We start from the raw sequence: 19115 nt of genomic DNA, 5'->3' as shown, positions 1-19115 counted from the left end.
CCTAATACCTCAGCATGTTTTAGGTCTAGACTTAAATTTTATTTCCTTAGAGACTTTTCATGTGAATACTAAATGAAAATGAACAATCTCTACACCTTTGTGTTTTCTTTCCTTTCCCTCCCAGAAGTGTCATTTTTATATCATACAATTCACTCATTACCAGTGTACTAGCCAATGGGTTTTAATAAAATGGTGTAGTTTTTAAAACAACATTGCAACTTTGCTTTAAAGCATTGTTCTCACCCGTCCCAAAGTCTTAGCATGCTCATTTATCATTTGTGGAAGATCTCCTCTCCCAGCAGCAAGCAGCAAGTGATCTCTCTCTGTCATCTAATCCCACACCAAAAGTCTGTGGATTGAGCAATTTCATAAGTAGTCTTTCGTGTAGGATGTTTTTGTGATTCATAAACACTGTTTGTTACATGCAGTATTTCTTCGCTCCTTTCATTTGACAAATAATATTTCACTGTGAAGGTATGCTTCATTTTCCTCACCAATTTATCAGCCGAATGTGCACATTTAGATTGTTTTCAGCTTGGAGCTATTATGAACAAAGCTATCATCAGCATTCATATGGAAGCCCCTACATGGGCTCTTGTTTTCACCTACATTGCACAGACACCTACAAGTAAAATTGCTAGGTCACACGACAAGTGTACATTTAGCTGTCAAGACATGATAAACCTTCCAGTGGGCTGTGTTACATTACATTCTCCTATCAATGAGAACATGTGTATTTCTTTTTTTTTTTTTTATTTTTCTTTGTTTTGGCCTGTCTGTTTTGTTGTTGTTGTTGTTGCTGTTGTTACTGTTGTAAACGAGTTTTTTGCAGTCCTGCTGGATTCCAGCTGTATATGTGGCCAAAGATGAGCTTATATCTTTTACTCTCTGCTTCCAACTCCCAAGAACTGGAATTACAGACCAATATAGCCATACCTAGCTTATGTTCTCTACTGTATAGTGTACATTTAACAGAGAATGGTGTTTCTTGATACTTTTAATTTGCTTTTCCCTGTGACTAAAATTTGAGCTCATTTTCATAAATGTTTTGAAATATCTATTCAAAGAGTGTATCCATTTTCTGTTTTCTAGCTACTAAATGAAAGTCCTATATTAGATAATGATGCATGTCTACTTTCTCCAATTTCTCTGGATCATCGCTTCTGTAGTCTTATCACTGATTTGAAAAACAAAAGTTTAATTTTAGTTAACACTGGTCTGATGTACCATTGCCTTTCTCTCACAACATACAATTTCTATGTGAAGTCTAATATCTCCTTCGACAGCTGAAGAACAGAAAGATGGCCTCCTATCTTCCCTTCTAAAAGCGTACTTTCAGCACTTACACTTAAAAACAAAGGATCAATTATTAAATTCTCTTCTTTCTTATTTCTTTTTGTTTTCTTTCATGATACCCAGAGTTGCAGCACCATTTGCTGAAGAAATTATCATTTCCCAAAAGAATTCCAAAGGTACTTTTGCCAAAGTCAGTGAACCAGAATGATGACGAGCATGCTAAAATCAGGAACACCTGCATTTTCCTTATTGTGCATAACAATTAACAAATCCACTCCTCTCACAAGTGAAGGGTGTAAATCCATATGGATTCAGTTCTTTCTTGTCCCATACAACCTTTGGATGTGCTCTCTCCTTTCTTTTTACCTATTTTTACCTTCTCTTGGTCTCCTTTCCAGTTCTCTCTCTCTCTCTCTCTCTCTCTCTCTCTCTCTCTCTCTCTCTCTCTCTCTCTCTCTCTCTCTCTCTCTTTCTCTGTGTGTGTGTGTGTGTGTATACATATAGTGTCTAGCCATTGAAATTTCTAGGTTAATTTAGAAAAATTAACCAAACTGTTATATATTTTAAAAGCAGGTAGCTTAAAAAATACAAAGATAAATCAGTCCTAAATCTAGAATCTAGTGACAAAAGGTTTGTAAGTTAGACAGAAAATGGCAAAGGTCATTATTAAAAAGCAAACAAGGTGAATTCGTGAGGAGAAGAAATCACCCTCTCCTTACAGGGTCACCTGCAGAGGCTCCTTTAAGACAAAGGCCTAATGAACAGACAGACCTGTTGAAGGAAGAAAGACTGCAGAGTGTATTTCATCATGGAGACAAAGCTTGTACCTGAGAGAGGAAGCAAAAGACTGACCAAAGACAGCAGCGGGCACATATGGGAAATATCCAACAGAAAAGAACTGTAAAATGACAAGCTAAATTTGAAGTGCTTAGTGCCGGGTAAAAGAATGAGATCTTATTGTCTAAGAAATGGGAGCAATAAGAGTCACTCATGGTTTATGGACAGAAGGTCATGATGGGTGTTCACAGCTGTGCCAACATCAGTAAAATGAAGCCATAAAAAGTACTGACGATCATTTTCTAGAATTATTTTATTTCATCTAGGAGATGCTGTAATTCTGTTTCTGCTCTAACTCTTTTAACCCAATGCCAATTAAATTAAAATAGACTAATTCTCTATCTTTGGCCATTCTTCTTCCTGTAATTCATTCTTTCATTTACTCAATATATTTTAAGTGCCTCATATCTGTCAAATTTTGGATGTACACAGATTTAAAAAGAAAAATGAAAGTTGATTCTCCATATTAATGAAGATGTTTCATGTACATGTTGAGGATTAACATGATGTACTAACCAGAACCCTGGAGCTCTTGTCTCTAGCTGCATATGTATCGAAAGATGGCCTAGTCGGCCATCAATGGAAAGAGAGGCCCATTGGACTTGCAAACTTTATATGCCCCAATATAGGGGAATGCCAGGGCCAAAAGAATGGGAATGGGTGGGTAGGGAAGTGGGGGGCGCTATGGGGGACTTTTGGGATAGTATTGGAAATGTAATTGAGGAAAATATGTAATAAAAATATTAAAAAAAAATCTTAGCAATAAACAATACAGAAAAAAAAAGGAAAAAAGAGAAAAAAAAATAAAACTCACATTTTAAAATAAGAAAACAGGTTCAAGTTGTCAAAATAGATACATTGTTTTTTTGGTTTTTGGTGTTTTTTTTTTTTTAGCATTAATGTTCAGAGGTAGATTTTTAAGCATGGTTTTGCCTAAGAATTTACTCAGTGTTATCACGACCTGGTTTCTGCTCATCTTGTAATCCAAAAGCTCTCTGCTTGTGCTTCATTATTAAAACCATTTTCTTGTGTTAAATTAAAAAAATAAATAAAAAAAAAAAAGAATACATATGAACTAAATTATAGTGTTCACTAAAGGCCAATAGCATATCCTGCTTGAATAGACCTGTATACTTTGGAGTTTTATTTCACATTTGCATTAAACAATTCTAACCCTCATACACACATGGTGGTGTAGTTCCAAGTACTCAAGAGATTGAAAGCCAACTGGGGAAGTCTCTGACTCAAAAGAAAGAGAAAAAAGTGCAGATAATATTATAAGACCCATCGCACATATGAGAATACTAAAGAAAATAATATAAATAATCCAAGATCATAAGGCTGGAACTTTAAAAACTCAGTTCTATTGTCAAATTCAGTGCACTAAAATGTACAAGTTCTAAAATGATACATTTTTCTAAATTAACATAGAAATTTCAATGGCTAGACACTATATGTATACACACACACACACACATACACACAGATATACATATAACTGGAAAGGAGACCAAGAGAAGGTAAAAATAGGTAAAAAGAAAGGAGAGAGCACATACAAAGGTTGTATGGGACAAGAAAGAAGCAAAGAGTTTGGGCAATAAGTTAGAAGTGAAGTAAGGGGTAGCTGGCAGTGGGAAAAGGACAAATCTAAATAAAATATAATAAAATCCTCGCTTTACTGAAAAATACCATAATGTTATCTAATATCTTGTATACTTATTCTAAAAATAAGTAAAGACTAAAACGAGAGTAGAGAAAACCTGGAGATATCTGTAAATTGTTCAAAGGTCTTAATTGCTTCCAGGCTGATAGATTTGGCACTGCAGTAATCCTTACCCACAAAAGACAGAGATATTAAGGAATGATCTCTTCTCAAAATACATGGTGGCATTCAAGGTCATAGTCTGGCTGTTGTCATGATACTGATTTAAGTCTGTTTTAAAGAATTGGGTGTTTTCTGGGGTGGTAATACCAATACTACTAAAACAAAGCTTTATACACAGTATAATACACAGTAGCAAGTTAATGTTTTCAAAAATAATGCACTAAAAATTCACATGGGTTCCTAAGTCTATATATGGGTTGTTACATTTGTATTTTGTTTTTCATTTATGGTATTTGAGATATCTGGCAGCTTGAACTTCTAGGAAAAAGTAGAAGGGAAATAACTATATGCCATTATTCATGTGTGACAAAGAAACTACTGTTGAAAAAGTTCCAGGGTCTCCATGATACATTTAAAATCCTGAAAACTGAGATTCCATCTCACACCAGTCAGAATGGCTAAGATCAAAAACTCAGGTGACAGCAGATGCTGGCAAGGATGTGGAGAAAGAGGAATACTCCTCCATTGCTGGTGAGATTACAAGCTGGCACAACCCCTCTGGAAATCAGTCTGGAGGTTCCTCAGAAAATTGGACATAGTACTACCTGAGGACACAGCTATACTACTCCTAGCTATATACCTAAAAGATGCTCTAACATATAACAGGAGCACATGCTCCACTATGTTCATGGTAGCCTTATTTATAATAGCCAGAAGTTGGAAAGAACCCAGATGTTGCTCAACAGAGGAATGGATACAGAAAATGGGGTACATTTACACAATGGAATACTACTCAGCTATTAAAAACAATGACTTCATGAAATTCTCAGGTGAATGGATGGAACTTGAAAATATCATCCTGAGTGAGACTCAGTCACAAAAGAACACACACAGTATGTACTCACTGATAAGTGGATATTAGTCTAAAAGTTCAGAATACCTAAGATTCAATTCACAGTCCATATGAAGCCCAAGAAGAAGGAAGACAAAAATGTGGCTGCTTCAGGGCTTCTTAGAAGGGTGAACAAAATACTCACAGGAGGAAATATGAAGACAAAGTGTGGAGCAGAGACTGAAGGACAGGTCATCCAAAGACTGCCTCACCTGGGGATCCATCCCATATACAGCCACAAACCCAGATGCTGTTGTGGAATCTGGGAAGTGCTTACTGATGGAAACCAGATAGGCTATCTCCTGAGATACTCTGCCACAGCCAGACAAATACAGAAGCAGATGCCCATAGCCAACCACTGGACTGAACACGGGAATGGGGAGGAGTCCCCAATGGAAGAATTGGAGAAGGAGCTGCCCCATGGAGGGGGCAACAGTATCAACAGGCCAGACCCACAGAGCTCCCAGGAACTGGACCATCAACCAAAGAATATAAATGGAGAGACCCATAGGGGTAGTTGCATATGTGACAGAGGACATCAGTGAGAGGAAGAGGCCCTTGTGCCTGAGGGTGTTTGATGCCCCAGTGTAGGGGAATCCCAGGCAAGAAGATGGGAGTGGGTGGATGGGTAGGGGAGCACCCTCATAGAGGCAGGGGAGGGGGATGTGATAGGGGTTTTCAAAAGGAAAACCTGGAAAGTGGAAAACAATTGAAATGCAAACAAAGAAAATATCTAAAAAACAAAATTTCTAGCAGTGCATGGTGACATATACCTGTAATCTCATCATTCAGCAAGGTTGAAGAATCATAAATTCTAAGCTACATGGTAAGTCCTTGTCTCAAATAAGTAGATAAGTAGAGGAATACAGAAATAAACAGAATATTTTAGCATGTAACATTTTATGCATAATGATTACATCTCTTTGAAATCAAATGAGTGAATTTTATAATCACAACTTCAAAATAGTAATTACTTAATATTAGAGAATTCAACAGAATGTACTCTCTGACAGAAATAATACATGAGGTTTTTTGTAGTTCTATTGTGAAATAATTATATATTAACAGGATGCTGTAACTGCATTAGAAAAATCAAGGAAACCCATCTTCCCTTACCCAGAAACCTCCCACTTTACCATAGTAATATAGTAAGACACAACAGCCACATGGAAGCCAAGCCTGATACAGTCCAGAGAGTCTATTAAGACTTCAACAAGACTTAAGATATGCAACTTTGTCTTTGTGTCTCTATAAATACACTTCCATCTGTATATTCTTCGCAGCTTATGTGGATAGTTATCTATAACTACCACAATCATGGAACAGAACAGTTTCAGCATCACTTCAAAAGAGACTGGACCTGCATATCCACACTGACACGGTCATCCCTAACCTGCTATGACAACAGCCCTTTTCTCGCTGATTCTGTTATTCAGAAAGGTAATTAGAAGCCCTCTTTTGGGAGATGGCTAATTTGGGAAAAGGTCCTGTGACACAAGCCTAAAGATCTGAGTTCAGAACTCTTGCACGCATACACACACCCAGGTGTGATGACACAAGCATGCAATCCCACAGCCTGGGAAGCAAAGACAGGTGGATCACCAAAACGTGCTGCCACTAAGTATAGCTAAATTGGTGAGCTCCACATTCAATGTGAAATCCTGTCTCAAAATATGTATTAGAAAGCAATTAAGGAAGACATCCAACATTGACCACTAACCTGCACAAACTGGCATGCACATACATAAGCATGTGTACACATACATACACACATGCATATAAAAGATGTAATATAAGTAAATGCACACATATAGTTTGTAGTATTTTATTATCTAACTAAACAGAATTCTTTGGTTATTCATCTAAAATGTGCACTACAACAATAATCTCTTCCCTTTAATTCCTACGTAGTATTCCATTGTACAAATGAAAACCAGTTTAATCATTTAGCCATTGACAGATGTTTAGAGATCATAAGTCAAATTAGTGTAAATGCTTATGATAAATTTCTATTTGTTCATTTGTCTTCATTGCTCTAGAATGGATGTCTAAGACTACAGCTGATAGGTCATATGGCCATTACATGTATCCATTTCAATTTGGTCAAAAATCATCTATGTACATAGAAAACACCAACCCAACTTATCATATGTGTAACTGAATCCTAACATGAGTGCATTCTTATAACAAGCAACTAAGCCTCAACCAATCAGAGTAACTCAGCTACAAACAACCAAAGCCTGCTAACTAATCAGATCATATCTACACAAGAAAAATGTACACCCCCCCCCCGGAGCTCGCGTCTCTAGCTGCATATGTATCAGAAGACAGCCTAGTCGGCCATCAGTGGAAAGAGAGGCCCATTGGTCTTGCAAACTTTATATGCCTCAGTACAGGGGAACACCAGGGCCAAGAAGTGGGGAGGGGAGGGGATGGGGGACTTTTGGGATAGCATTGAAAATGTAAATGAAGAAAATACCTAATAAAAATAAAAAAATAATAATAAATAATATAAATAAATTAATAAATAACATAAATAAATAAGTTAATAAATAAATTAATGAGAACGAAAAAATGCCCAAATCTGATCCACCAACCTAAATATGCCACTATGTTTTTGTCTATATAAATGCTACTTGCCCAGTTTACTGTGTGCTAACTACCTTTGAATGTCTATTACTAAAGCACAAAACTTAAGGAAGGATTTAATTTGGCTCCTAGTTTCAGAGAGAGGGTCTTGTGTTCATGGTCCCTTGGCCTCATGTGTTTAGGCAAAGCATCAGAGAGTGCATAGGAGTTATTTACTTTCTGGGCTGCTGAGAAGCATGCAAGAAAATGCAGAAAACTGGTGTCTGTTGTAATGAAACTCCAACCCTCATAAGCCCATGAAAAAACATACAACTCAGTTAAAGATTTATAAGCTGCATGCCTAGATCAGGCAGATTTACCACCACACTACTCTATTTCCCAGCTATGAAGTCCCTTGCTACTTGCAACTTCTCTGGACCATGTGGTTCTACTCCATCTTCCTTCCACCTCCTCCTCCTCCATCCTTTTCCTCTTTCATTCCCTGTTCTTCCCCCACTGTCTAAAATCTCCAGCCCCACCTTTCCCTTCCACTGCCCAGTCGCAGGCTCTATCCTTTATTTGACCAATCAAAATGGGGAGAAGGTTCACATGAAATCACCTGAGTATGGGATCTACTCCTCATCAGGCCAACCCCTCTTGAGAAATCAGACTTAACATCAGAATACAAACAGCACCAGGGCAACCCACAACAGGTGTCAGATGTGACTTTCAAACTAAGTGACTTATTTCCTCCAGCTTGGTACCAGTTCCTCAAGGGTCCATAAACTCTTAGGTTACATTTATTCCAGATTTTTATTTTAGGCTATTGTAAATGGGTTTATTTTGAGATTATTGTTTCCCTGATTTCTTGCTCAGTGTGTTTGTCTTTGGTAAATAGGAAGGTTGCTATTATTTGTATGTTAGTTATGTATCCTGCCACATTACTAAGCATGTTTATCAAAATTTTTGATGGAATCTATGGTGTATCTTATGTATGGAACCATATTATCTGTAAACAGGATGCCTAAACTTCCTCTTTCCCTACTTGTATTCTTTTTTACCCTTTTTCTTGTATGACTGCTCTAACTAACTTCAAGCACTATAGAAATGGAGAGAATGGACAACCTTGTCTTATTCCTGATCTTAGTGGGAAGAGTTAAGTTGTTCTCATGATGTTTGCTGTAGGGCTGTCTTGTAACCCTTTATTGGCCTAAGGCATGCTCTTTGCACTGCTCACCTCTCCTCAGACTTTTATCAAGAAAGGATCTTAAATTGTATCAAAGGCTTTTGTCTGAATAGATTGAAATAGCCATGTGATTTGTCCTTGAGTCTACTATGTGATGAATATGTAGCACTGATTTATTGCATACTGAAAGAACTTTGCACCTCCAGAATGATGTCAATGTGATCATGGTGAATGAACATTCTTGAGTTCAGTTTGCAAGTATTTTGTTGAGAATTCCTGTGTCTAAGTTCATCAGGGAGAGTGGGCTTTAATATACCTTTGGTTGTGTCTTTATCTTACTTTGGTATCCATATAATACTGGCTTCCTAAAATTAATTTGGAATCAGTCCTTTCTCTTCCATTTTAAAGAATAATTTGAGAGCTATTAGTGTTTAATGTCTGGTAGCATTCAACAGTGAATCCTTTTGAAATAGGATCAAACTGAGGCCTCAGGCTTTCGCAGCAAGCACTGTAGCCACTGAGATATCACCCCAGCCCTTCGTAGAACATTTTAAATTACTTTTACTGAAGAAAATCATATATTTTTATGTTTCCTCCTCCTGTTGCACCTCCCAAATCCCCTCCACCTCCCTGCCACAAAACTTTGTGTTCTCTCTATCTCTTTCTCTATCTTGGTCTCTCTGTATATCTCCCTGTCTCTTTCTTTCAAACAAACAAAAAGATATTAATTATCTGTTGAATGTGTAGCCAGCAAAGACTTTTTTCTAATTCTACAAGCTGCCTTGTAACTGCACTGAGAGTTTCCTTCATTACTTTAGTACAGTAGGTCTTACTTGCCAGTTGGCCTTCTTTTTTGTGACACTGATTTAGGAAGTTATTACCTATGCCTATATGTCGTGCTGTGCTCTGATGTTTCCTTCAGTCATTTCAGAGTTTCAGATTGGAGGCAACAATAAAGGGATCTGCAAAATGGAAACTTCTTATATCCTGTCATCATTTTCACAATTAATCTCTTGTGAAATAGCAAGGAAATGTGTCAACCTGCCATAGAAATTGAATCCTCCATTCAGTGTGTGTGTGACTGATATTTACAAAACCACAGAAATGGCTCCTTTTCATTGCTTGTTAGATGTAATGGTGACTGCATTAATTTGAAATTCACAGAATATTCTAAGTCTAGAGAAAGTAATCTTTCTGAAGGTTTCTTATGACCCACTGAAAGATTGTCAATTTTTAATGTATATAAATTTTTCTATGTTCATTAGCTTGTTCTGGCTTGTAAGCCAGACTTGAAAGTTTGATCTGCTGACATTTTATTGAGAATGACATAGTATCTGACTGATAAGTTGTATTTTCACTTTAACATGCTATGATCCAGTGAAAATATAGTAGAAAATGAGTATTTTAAAAAATACTGGGAAGCAAAACTTTAAAGAGGATGGGGAAACAAGTCTCAAACGCTGGTCTGTGAAGGAACGGAGCTTTAGGCTCACTTTCGCTGAGCCCCTTCTGCTCTTTTCCTCTCCTATTCCAATTGTTTTTGCTCTTTTGTCACTCTTCTTAATATTCACATTAATGATCTCTTCATAGAAATGGTCAGCTGCAGCAAATTGACTCGTATGTCAAATAAAATGCAGTTTATAGAGAACCAAAGCTAATATTTTGTTTATGTGGAATCATTCAGTTCAGGAATGGCATAAAATAAATGTGTGCCATATTTGTATCCTAATGCTTTATTTATATAAGCAGGTTTTAGACAGACTCAGTATATCAATGACAGGAAGTGGTTTTGAAATGTATGTATGCATGTGCAAGTTATTAGAGTGGAAAGAGGGATGTATTTGCAAGTAATTAACATAATTTATGAGCAGCAGGGCCCTTTCTCAGAAACAGGTAAATAAACTGAGCAGAAGTTCAAGACGACTTCAGAAGAGACAGAAATGGATGCAGAAGTACTTGAAAATTAGATGGTGCTTAGTCTGGGAACAGGCACCTGCGCCAGCTGGCAACTGGGAAACCCAGCTCTTAGAAAGCTGAGAAGAAAACATAGCAGGGGCCTGCCACCTACAGGACAGTGAAGTCAGTGTGCGTGAGAGATTTTCAGAACTGTTTCCTGAGTCCAGATCTGGAAGCTTTGAAAACCCTCTATAAAACTTTCAATTTCTGCATTTAGAAAAGGAGACACACACACACAGGCACAGATACAGATATAGATATGTTGCCTGTCAGGAAATTAACTGTCTCTAGTCTATGGAAAGAAATTCATGGGTATTAACAGTCATGCCTCAATGGTCTGACTTTGAAAGTCAAGAGGAATTTGACAAAAATAAAAACAAAAAGAACGTTCAGAATCATGATCTTGTGAAACTGATTCGGAGATGTACACGATACAGTGAAAAGAGAGGACAAGAAACGCAGCCAGGAGATGCCACTGTGCTAAAGATAAAAAAGCATCCTGATAGCACAAGTTCAAAGGGAAGTGTTTTCCCTGAAATTCCTTTAAAGCACCCCTCAAATTCCTACCTACCATTTACAGTATTGTTTGTTGTTGTTGCTGTTGCTGTTAATTTCAAATTTCTAAAAAGACAGTAAGAAAACACCATGTTACTTCCATGTTCATTGTTAACATGTCCCTCTGCTTTGTTTCTTAGTCTTCAAATTATTCAGATCAAATAAATGAAAGACCATGGAAGAAAGTGTGATAAAACTTAATTCGGGGAATATCACCTCACAAACACTTAGGCTTATTTCTGTCCCAGCCAATGAATTCTCACTTATCCTGCAGTGTTCAGCATCCTGGCACAAAGTGCATCCTATGTCGCACGCAGATCTGACAATTATACAGTGGAAAAACACATCCAATGTGACACCATTCACAGTTAATTCTGAGGTGATGTTTCTTCTTGAACCACGTTGCTCTAGGCAGTAAACTTAAGTTTAAAATGCTCAATTCATTAAAACTTTCTTTGTAAAATAGGTAGGCTAGAAAACACCCAGATATAGGTCTAAGAAAGGAGTTCATGACCCAAATGTAGGATCTATAAAAGGAAATATCAATATATTGAATATCGAATCAGAAGTATTTTCCTCGTGAGGTATCCTATAAGAAGGTGAACTTACAAGATATAAGCCAGGGAAAATACCTGACCAAAAATATATTTATAAATTATGTTAAGAGCTCTAAAGGTCAATGATAAAAAAAATTCTAAACAGAAATAAGCAATAGACATTTTGCCTGAGAGGTTCTCTATAGAAAAATCAGCTCACCAAGTGATGTGCCAGGTTACCAAGTTATCATAATGTAGAAAAGTAAAAATTGAAACTACATAATACTGCACCTATTAGAGTAGACAGCAGTAGAGGCTGGTGACCATGAAGAAAAGCTGTTCTCTCATGATTTTATTTAAAACAAATAATTTGGAAGTTTCTTATAAAGATAAACATGCAATTATCATGTATCCTAGTGATTGAATTCTTCAATATTTATTAAAAATAATTTTCATGGGTAAACAAATGTTTATAGCATCTGTTTATATCAGCCAAATCTCTGTCTAAGGGTAGAGGTTAAAATAATGGTGTGTCATAAACACTGCTCACCAATAAAAGAGGACACAATACTGGGAGCGTGGAATATGCAAATTTTTAAGGATTTTGGATGGAGGAGTGGAAATAAGAAGGGAGAAAGGGACTTTTTTGTTATACAGTGCAGCACAGGTAATCCCTGTAATTAGAAAACCATTCTCTACCTTGATTGTAACGGTGCCTATTGTAATCTACATGAGAAAAACTTGCATTTTACTTAAGATAGACACAGGCATGCATGTGCATGTACAGACTCATGAAAAACAGAGAAGATGTAAGTTTGTACTGTGCAAGTTGAATAAAGTGTGAACAAAAACGCTATGCTTTATTTCAATTGTACACACATCTGCAACTACTTAAAATATTAGATTAATAAGAAGGATTATTATATAATTCAATAACATTTTAAAACAGAATATGAAACAAATTCTTAATTTTCGATGAAATGTGAAAATGTGTTGCAAATCATGTAACAAGACTAACTGTAATATGTAGTAAATACATGATTACATGTTTATATATTTTCAACACTATCAAATCATTAAGCAATTTTATGCTTAATGTAAATGAAAACCCAAATGAACAGATTTCCTCTATTTCTATTTGTTTCTCAGAAAAATACCAAACTGGAGCAAAATATTAATAACCTACACAACTGAAGACACACAGTAAAACTTAAGTAATAGATCTCAATGAGGCAGCTAGCTGCTCAGGCTTGTATGTGCTCTGCAAGAAGTCACTGTGGGCCAGGCATGGGACGCACACCTTTAATCCCAGCACTCGGGATGCAGAGGCAGGCTGATTCTGAGTTTGAGGCCAGCCTGGTCTACAGAGTGAGTTCCAGAACAGCCAGGGCTATACAGAGAAACCCTGTCTCAAAAAACCAAAAAAAAAAAAAAAGTCACTATGGGAAAATCATCAACAACCCCTGTGCAAATGTGATACGGGTTCTGCCCAGGTGACCTAATGCTAAGGATGAAGTAGACCTTGGGATTTGTTCTAGTGGTCTCTGGGGTAAATCAGAGCCCTCTTGCCCTTGTGCCTTACACCAAGGCATGCTACTACCAAAAAAGTCATCCAGAGGCCTAGCAAGTGCCAGCACCTGTACTTCCAAGCCTCCAAAACCACAGGCTAATCAGTTTATTCCTTTTATAAATTACCAAACCAGTGGTATTCTGTTATAGTAAGACAGGTAAACTGAGACACAATCTCTGCTTGGAAAGTCGACTTGAGAGGTTGGTTAACCCTGGCCTGAAACTGAAAGAGTAAACTCTGTCCCCATTGTCTAACAGATAAGATTGCTGCACTGTGCCTAAGCTGTTTATTCAAATACTACCTAGCAAGACCACTTCAAAAAACCAAGGGCTGGCAATGTAGCTCCGTGGTAGACTGCTATACTTGCACGTAGGAATCCTCTAGGACCGCACCTGAAGAAAATGCCTTTAATCACAAAGAACAGTAAACATTGTGAGAACTATTTCATTCATATAGTTTATCTTTCATACAGCTTTATCTTTAATACAGTTCCAATGGAAATAGCTTTATAGATGATAAAATCTCAAAGAACTACAACTCTTCAGAAAAGCTACTTTTCTTTTCATATTCCCCTTCAAGTAAGTCAACAAGGTTTCTAATGTTTTCTATTTGGCAGGCTTTCTAGGCACTAGAAAATGCTGTGGAAATATAGATATGTGTCCATGCTGCTAGACTATTATTTTCTTGAAAACATGTTTAAGTTGAGATTAGATATGTAGTTCAGTGGTAAAAATATAATAAAATTGGTAAGATGTGCTTTCAGTTCAACAAAAGTGGTGGTTAGCTTCCAGATAACGAGGCAAGCTTTCAAGAATGGCTTAGAGGTTTTAGGCCATTCAGTTCTAACATAAGCATTGCAAAATCTCATTTACTGGGTTTGAAAATCAGAAGCATTCATAGCTACATGAACTTCTCAAATAAAGCATTTTTTTATTGCTTTTCTCTTTTATTACCTTATATGTCATCTTTCACCTTATGGTTCTCTGTTCATCTCCACAATTCAGATCTTGGAGATAAGACATACCCATATAAGTAACCATCTACAGTTCTGGACTTGTCATGGCTTACTGTCAGGTCTTACACAGAAAGGCACACATAGCTTTAGAAGAGACTAGAAATGTGCTATTCTGGCTTGTCATATGCTAGGCTCATAAAGATCTCTGGTTTGCATGGAAATTCCAAACTAGAACAGTAGTGACTATTTTTTTTTTTTTTAATATTTTTATTACATATTTTCCTCAATTACGTTTCCAATGCTATCCCAAAAGTCCCCCATAGCGCCCTCCCCACTTCCCTATCCACCCATTCCCATTCTTTTGGCCCTGGCATTCCCCTATATTGGGGCATATAAAGTTTGCAAGTCCAATGGGCCTCTCTTTCCATTGATGGCTGACTAGGCCATCTTTCGATACATATGCAGCTAGAGACAAGAGCTCCGGGGTTCTAGTTAGTACATCATGTTGTTCCAACAATAGGGTTGCAGATCCCTTTAGCTCCTTGGGTACTTACTCTAGCTTCTCCATTGGGAGCCCTGTGATACATCCAATAGCTGACTGTGAACATCCACTCCTGTGTTTGCTAGGCCCCAGCATCGTCTCACAAGAGACAGCTATATTTGGGTCCTTTCAGCAAAATCTTGCTAGTGTATGCAATGGTGTCAGCGTTTAGAAGTTGATTATGGGATGGATCCCTGGATACGGCAGTCTCTAAATGGTCCATCCTTTCATCACCGCTACGAACTTTGTCTCTGTAACTCCTTCCCTGGGTGTTTTGTTCCCAATTCTGAGAAGGTGCACAGTGTCCACACTTTGGTCTTCATTCTAAAAGTCAACCCATGGGAAAAGTGCATATTACTCCTATATTTACACACCATGCATAGCTGTTATTGATACTGCTTCTGGGGATGCACTTAATGGCATCCTGAATGGCATCCTGACTTTTCTGTTTTGTCTACTAGATCCTGCAGAGTTCTCAACAAAGAGTCAAAGGGGAAACCGACATTGCTCTTCCTCACAATTGTGATTACACTTATAGAATGACATCATGTCAGCATTCAAACTTATCTTCTGAAACCTGGCTTCATCTCTTTATCTCTCCCTATTGATTGAAGTGCTGGAACCTTCATTATCTTTAAGGATTACTGTATCTCCTGATTTGACCACATAGGCAAATCTGTTGAGCCAAAAATGCAATGCAATTTCTCTATCGCAAGGAATACTAGATTATATCAAGTGTCTCTACTGAATACTCTATAGGCATGTTTATAGAGTGAAAGTGGCAGTAGAAGGTAGTTTTTGCAGTCTGAGAAATTATACATATTCTTTGACGTTTTTGTTCATCTTTTCATACACACACACACACACACACACACACACACACATACATGATACACAGTGCCTAAGCTGTTTATGCAAATAACCAAAAAACCAAGGGCTGGCAATGTATCTCCATGGTAGACTGCTTGCCTTGCACGAAGGAGTCCTCAAGGTTGGTCTCTAGGACTGCAAGTGAAAAAAAAACATATATATATATATATATACACACATATATATGTGTGTGTGTATATATATGTGTGTGTGTGTATATGTATATATATAAACGTGTGTGTGTGTGTGTGTGTGTGTGTGTGTGTGTGTGTGTTTTCATGTTTGTTAACATCTAAGAATAATAGTCTTTCCTTGTCTGGATTCTCGTGAAAAGATTGTTACCAAGTTTTAATCACCCAGAGATACCCCACACTTGTTTCTAAATTAGTTTATTCTGTTACTGCACTTAATTACAGAATTTTACCTTCTAAATAAATTCTTTGATTATTATCTGTTAATATATAATTTATCTAAACCTGATCTATGAATGAAATTAGAATTGGGAAAATCATTTAAGCCTTTCTGTTATATCAAGCCATCAGTATATTTCATTATGGGGGGGGGCGCTTTTTGGAATGATAAAATAAATCCCAGAAGCTCTTAACTTCTCTGTTTAAATAAATTAATTTTAAAGAAATTAAAGTAATAATAAAATACATCTTTTAAAACTAAAGACCCTTGGAAACTATCATTCTTCAGTTTCCATTTCTCCATCTATTCACCATATTCCCTAAAACTAGAGATTTTCTGTGCACCATAGATGCTTTAGATATAAAGATATACTAGTACTTTATAAACTCCCATTTTCAAACTGACCCTTTGATCTGTCCTCTAAACCTAAGTAAAACCAAAGCCTGGGCAGACAAACAGAAGCTGTGGAGACCACCATAAGAAATTCCTTACAAACAATATTAGCTTTTCACATGGTAGCTGAGGACATAAAACAGCAGCATGAAACCATGTATTTCACTAATGATGTCAAATATGTAGACAAAAGGACAAAAATTATCCATAGCCACATTATCTAATATTATACAATATAAAATATAAATTATAGCATTAGTAATACAAGTACTTGATAAGAGTAAAATTACAGAATTTTTGCAATATTCAGTTTATGTCAGATAAAATAAGCTATTATACTGTTTTTATGTACATACAACCAAAAATAAAAATAATTGATAAAAAATGAAAATCGTAAAATATTCCATTAAATTTTTTCAAAGAAAAGCAAAGCAGTGAAAAAAAAGCAGAGGCCATGATTTAACTGTGTTATTTATTCTGTTAAATATAAATGAATTTTATAACCTGGGCTATATTTAACATATTTTACAATTCACCAATATGAAAATTATGCCTTTTTTTCTAACATATTAGAATTAAAATGGTAACCAATAGCAGGAGCATAAGAAAATTTCATAATAAAGTGTTTGGACAGAGATACTTAAGCCTTATATCCTTCTTCTTCTTCTTCTTCTTCTTCTTCTTCTTCTTCTTCTTCTTCTTCTTCTTCTTCTTCTTCCTTCTTCTTCTTCCTCCTCCTCCTCCTCCTCCTCCATCTCCAAAGTATCAAGAAAACAAATTCATTGCATTGTAGAGAAAGTGGCACTGAAACCTACCAAGAGAAAGAAAAGTTTTCTAAGACATGGAAGCCAATGGTAGTGCATGGACTGATATGCTGGCAGCCATGAGCCTTGTTTCCTAGCAAGTTGGACTTCTTTACTGGAAGACGTAGACTGAACCAGAGATCAAAATGGACCCATCTCCTCTCTGTAGACACTAATGCTCCTCTCGATAGGAAAGATGCATAGCCAGCACATGCTTAGATCCTGGTGAAATGCCTTCACATGTGTCAGCCCTAAAGTTTGCCTCTGAGGAAAGACATTGCATTAGGCTGTGGAGCATGGAAAACATCTTGTGCGTACAGCCACTATGCCATCCACCATCAACATGGAGCTGCCACTGAGCCTGGGTACACATGGCATATTTTCTACCTTACATTTCTCCCATTGCCCCACTGTAATCAGCCCACAGCTGCCTCCACGTGGTTCATCCAAACTACCAAGACAGCTTCTCAGAGCTGCTGTAGATTCTGAACATTTCATCTTTATAATACCCTCACTTCTAAATGCCTTTATCAGCCTGTAGTCCTCTCAAGTCTCCCAAAATACTCAGTCAGTGCTGAGCTACCAATGTGACTGCATCCTCCTTTGCATGGCCTCTTGAGACAGAGAAGTACGCATAGGAAGACAATGTTATGGATATCAACTGAAAATATATCCACAATAGGTTACCAACCAGAGTTAACTAACTTCTGTTCAGGTGAAGCCACTTTGGACAATTGTACAAAAGTACAGAGATGAATGGTCATCTCATCTCTAGATGCATAAAGCCCAATGAAAAATATTTTAAAAAGGATAATTGCTGCTTCTAAGTGTTCATAATAGTTCTGTAGCAACAGATTTTTAAAAAAAAATGTAGAGGAAATGCCAGTTAAAAAATACAAAATGATGATTCAAGGAAAGTTAATGAGAGCCAAGAGAATATGATCAGGTAATTTAACCAAATTAGAAAAGCAATTCATGGTGGTCATGAGAAATTCATCAAATAGAGATAATGAAACAGAAGTGATAAAGAACCAGTGTAATATCTGAATATGAAGCATAACCCAAATATGTTCATCTATTGAAAACTTGGTTCCTAGTTCTCAAAGTTTAGAACTAGGGATTAGTTGGACATAGTATGTCTCAGAAGACATATCACTGCTGACCTCTTCTTGTCCCTTATTAGTTGGCTCTGGCATGAGTAACTTTCCTTCAGCACATACCCCTGCTTCTATGATGTCTTGTTCAAACATATGAAACCTAGTAACCATGGGCTGATTCTAAAATTACATGCCAGTTAAATTCTTTCTTTCTTAAGTTAAGAAAAATAACTACCACATTCAATAAGTCAAAAATACCATAGAAAGCCTTACAAGATGATATGTAAATATATTAAGAAAGAATGCATTGGGGGTAGCTAGGGCACAGAGTCAGCTGACACCCGCCAGCTACCCACAAGACCCACCACAGGATCTTAAGACCTCTGATGAGTGGAACACAGCGTCTGCTCCAATCCAATCGTGTGGGACCTGAGACTTCATTACTTAGGGAAGCAGAAAACCCAGCCTGATCAGGGACACAAGTCCCTTCTGGTCCACACCAGCACAGGGACGTGGAGTCTGCGGACACCCATAAGGTATCCACGGGATCTTAAGACCTCTGTGAGTGGATCAAAAACTTCTGCCAGGAAGCAGGTTCGAACACCAGATATCTGGGCACCTTCCCTGCAAGAGGAGAGCCTACCCGCAGAGAGTACTCTGAGCACTGAAACTCAGGAGAGAGCTAGTCTCCCAGATCTGCTGATAGAGGCTAACATAAACACCTGAGGAACAAGATCTAACCAGAGACAACTACAACAACTAACTTCAGAGATTACCAGATGGCGAAAGGCAAACATAAGAATCTTACTAACAGGAACCAAGAC

This window comes from Mus caroli, unplaced genomic scaffold (assembly GCF_978045245.1).
Source record: "Mus caroli unplaced genomic scaffold, Mus_caroli_1 scaffold_3, whole genome shotgun sequence".
Classification (NCBI taxonomy): Eukaryota; Metazoa; Chordata; class Mammalia; order Rodentia; family Muridae; genus Mus; species Mus caroli.
The sequence above is the reverse complement of the archived record's forward strand: the minus strand, read 5'-3'. Positions refer to the sequence as shown.